Source organism: Babylonia areolata, chromosome 8 (genome assembly GCF_041734735.1).
Source record: "Babylonia areolata isolate BAREFJ2019XMU chromosome 8, ASM4173473v1, whole genome shotgun sequence".
In the NCBI taxonomy this organism is placed as follows: Eukaryota; Metazoa; Mollusca; class Gastropoda; order Neogastropoda; family Buccinidae; genus Babylonia; species Babylonia areolata.
Window position 1 is genome coordinate 36187489 of NC_134883.1, and position 4511 is coordinate 36191999.

Consider the following 4511-nt stretch of genomic DNA (forward strand, 5'->3'; position numbering starts at 1 on the left):
TTTTTGGTTTCTTTGTTGTTTTGTTTTTCTTGTCTTTTTTTTTGTCTTTTCTTTTGTTCTTGTTGTTGTTGGTTGGTTGGTTGGATTTTTGCAAGCAGGTCAACGTCAACATCGATAAATAATGGAAATCGGTACAGGGTTTTAAAATTTCATCAACTCGTGTCCATATATTAGATTACTTTTCATTTATTTTTGTTAGCTGTTAAACTTTCATGCTGGCAAATGAATTGAAATCATTGCGTTTTTTGTTTTTTTCTTAAATCAAAATGGTGTCAATATACTGTAATAGTATTCAATTCCTTTTCGTTGTTAGTTAACCTCAGCAAAGACATCAGTGGAAATCACCACATGTTCAAAAATATCTACCAAATAAATATCACTTTTCATTTCTTTTTTTTCTTTCTGTGTCGTGTCAACCCCCATGCTGGCAAATAAATGGAAAGTATTACATGTGTCAAAAACCTTAACAAATATCATGAAAATAAACACCCAACAGTCACTCTGTGCCGGACCTGGACGGCTTTTAGCACGCCACAATCGCCAGGCAGATTGGTTCAGAGATAACTATGTTAATAAAACAGCCCGGAACAAACGTGGTGGGAAAATGCATTTACACGTTAATCCTTCCCTCTGCTGAAAAAGACTGTTCCGATATTCCACGTTGATGTGTTACTCATGACGCATCCTGAACTCTACAAGAAAGTGGCAGGCTATTTGTTGTGCACATTGTTCTCTCAGCTGTCACTTCATCACCTATATTTAGAATTGTTAAGGGCAACACTCCCCTTGTTTGGCTTTTGTTTTGTCAAACTGATCATTTTGTGTAATTTCCAATGGGACAGTCTCACTGCTAATATATATGTTATAGTGTGCCAGCAGTGTCAGCCCTCACCACCCACACTCTGCCCCCCTTCCCTCCCCATCCCTTCACCCCCCCTCCCACCCCCAGCCCCTTCTTATCTCCCTTCCCGCTCCATCCAAAGTCCAGTCTTTGAGGTCGCGCCGACACCGCGCCACCCTCCCTCCTTCCAACCCCCACCCCCCCCCCCCCCCTCCCTCCGCCCCTTACCCCCACTTGTCGGCCGCCTTTGGTCAGCGACGCTGCGTCACCAGTCCCAGCTGTTGAAACACGTGTGGATATGTTATATCTGCCACTATCCCCGTGCTGAGATAGATGTCGATCCTATATCCCCTGTCTGCTCCCCTCTCTCTTGGAATAGAATCGAACCACACTTTCTTTCACTTTTTACACACACACACACACATAGTAGTCTTCAGTTTAACGTCTTCAGCGTCATTAGACGGAGGGGGGAGGGAGAGAGGAGGAGAGGGAGTGAGAAGGGAGATTGTAGGGGGGTTGGGTGCGGGAAGAAGTGTGTGTGTGTGTGTGTGTGTGTGTGTGTGTGTGTGGATGGGGGATAGGGAGAGACAACGCTGGAAGAAATGGAAGGAAACGCTAACATCAAACAGCTATAACACTACTATAACTAATGTCCTATTCGACTACGCAGCAAACCATCTGCAATGACAAATAGCATCTTGAAATTGTTGTAAAAAAAAATACATTCACAAGAACTTTCGGTGAAGTTTTGTAAAAAAAAAAAAATAAATAAATAAATAAAATAAATTTAGACTCTGATATTCGAATATTACGTGTTTGCTAGAAATACGTTTACCACATATGCACTTGACATCTTTGCTGAACTCAGTTACAAAAGCATTCAGCTTTATCCTGTTCGCTAATGTATGAATTGCCTTAATCTTATTAAATCACTGTATGTATTTGACTGATTGATAGTTTCGGGTTGTTGATAATCATACTATAATCTAAAACTTTGCTACTTTGTTGGTATATTTTCCTGACTATGCTCCACGATCCTTGTTCCAGTAATCGGTAACCCTCCTGTACAGACAGAGGCACATAAAGGTTTATGGTTCCCTGTTCGTGTTTTGCACCTTTTCTTGCCACACACACACACACACACACACACCCACACCACACACAACATAACGCACATGCGCTTGCACGCACAAACACATACACAAACAACATACCACTCGACATCACGTCACATCACACCGTGTCATACCGCACCACCCCTCTCGTTTTTGTTTCTTTTTAGTTTGAAAGCATGAAAATAATTAGAACTGGCAGATATTCATGAGTGAGTGAGTGAGTGAGAGACAGACAGACAGAAAGACAGACAGACAGACAAACAGACAGAGACAGGGACAGAGACAGATAATTACAGAGACAGATAGTGTGAATATGTGTGCGTGCGTGCGCTCGTGTGTGCATGCGTGTGTGTTGCGTTCGCCTCGAATTGTATTTCCCCTTTTCTTCCACTGGAGCAGTTAAACTGTGATAAAACTCAACTCACAAGGAAAACGTGCATGGTTTTCCCCCCTAAACATCGGGGTTGACCCACTTTGGACAAGTTGAGATCAGGGTAGAGACAGAGAGAGAGGGGAGAGGGGGGAGAGATGCGGGTGGGGATGGTGATTTTCCTGAGATAAAAATAAGTGGAGTGTAGCAGTGGGACTGTGAAAGAAGGTGGAAGGTGTCAACGACAACGCTGTCGTTGGGTTTTTGTCTACTTCCGACACTGGTCACGACTTTGGCCGGAACAGTTGTTTCCTCTGTGTGTGTGTGTGTGTGTGTGGAGACGGGAAGAAAGCTGGTTTTCCTCAAGATGTAATTAGTACTACTGGCATGAGTTTAGTTACAAACTGATTCAAAGGATCCGGTAACATCACACACACACACACACACTTTCTTAACCACCCTCCCCTTCTCTCAAATCCGTCTCCACCCGCCCCCCCACCCCCCCTGTTCCCCCTCCGCAACCCTTTTTCACTTACAGTTGAAAGGCGTAAAACTGAAGACTACTTCTATTGCTTCAACTACTAACACTGCACGTGCCAACACACACACACACACACACACACACACACCAGCTTTGCTTCCAGTAACAACAAGCGACAAGCACACGTAACGACAGCTGGCACGCACAAGTCTGATCGTCATGTCACCATCCGCGACCACTCACTTCCGGTGTGGCAACCTGTTCGTAACCCCTCACACCTCTTTGGAAATTTACCCCATGGTCAAATGTGGCCGGCCCAGATTAACCCCCGGGATCTATGTAGACCGGACTGTAATAACCCGTGGAACTAAACTGGTCAGAACTGACCAGCCTGCCTGGATTTCAACAACCGCAAACTCCACCCCTTCATCCCCACTTCCTCTCTTAGTGGATACGGGAGTCATTCTACAGGATAGCTTGAAGTGATTCTCAGTGCTAAAATTAGCCCAGTTGGAATCGTTAGAATCTATTCAAACTGCACTTCCCCACCTTTGCCCCCGTAAAGTTGTAATGGACAGGGGTGGGGGGCTCGGGGATGGGGGTATGGGGGAGCAGTAAAGGCGAGCCCAGAACTCTCCCCCACCCCCCTCCTTTCCTTTTTCAGTATTTTTCAGCTGGACGAGGGTCGATACCGACTACCCCCCCTCCCCCATGCACCCCCTCCGCCTCCACCCCCCTCCAAAAAAAAAACAAAAAAAACGCGGGATAAAATACAGCGGGTGTAGTTTTTTTGAGTTTGTTACACTGGCCTGTGGGTCGTTAAACTCCATTCCCCTTGCCTGCAAACCAGGACCTCGCTCCCCAAACAATTTGTTTGGCCTGGTTTGGTTTTGGGTACATCTGCACCGATTCAGTGGCAGTACTCCAACGCCGCCCGTTCAGTTCCCCCATACACGCCTATATCCGGTTTTTTTCTATGAAAATGGCGTCCGACGCACAGACTTGTAGAATTAAGTTTTGGATAACATCTGTTCATAAGTCCATGTACACGACCACTTAACATAATAGTACATATTTCCACTTAGGTCTATAGTTTTCAGCTTTAACAGTTACTGTTTATGCCATATTTGGTCATATGCCTTTTTAACATCAAAGAATGTTGCAAGAACACTTTCTCTACGAGCAAATTGTTGCTTCACTTGAGTAGATAATTTAATCAAATGCTCAGTCGAGCTGCTTGGTTTATTGGTATGGTTTCTTTTTTTTCACAGCAGCGTAGCACTCTAGAGATTTAAAAGGATTTTTTCTAATATCTTTCTAGTATGGGACGTTGGTGCATTTTTTACCACTTTTGGATTTACCTGTGGTATCGTACCATTATCCAAACATTCCTGAATAATCTTATGCAAAAAACACACCAAAAAAACAACAACAACAAAAAGTATATTTTTTAGATATTTTTTTTAACATCTAGTTACTAATTGCGTCAAGACCAAGTGTGTATGTGTGTGAATTTGTGCATTTGTGTGTCTGTGTGTGCGTGCGTGCATGCGTACGTACCTACTCGTGAATATGAAAAACAGCAAGTATGGATGAATCATGTATGCGCGCGAGCACGAGTATATTTTGCAAAGAGGGTTGCGTGTGTGTGTGGCTGGGGGTGGGGGTGGATGGAAGAGGAAAAGCTGTATGAATTCCAGGAAA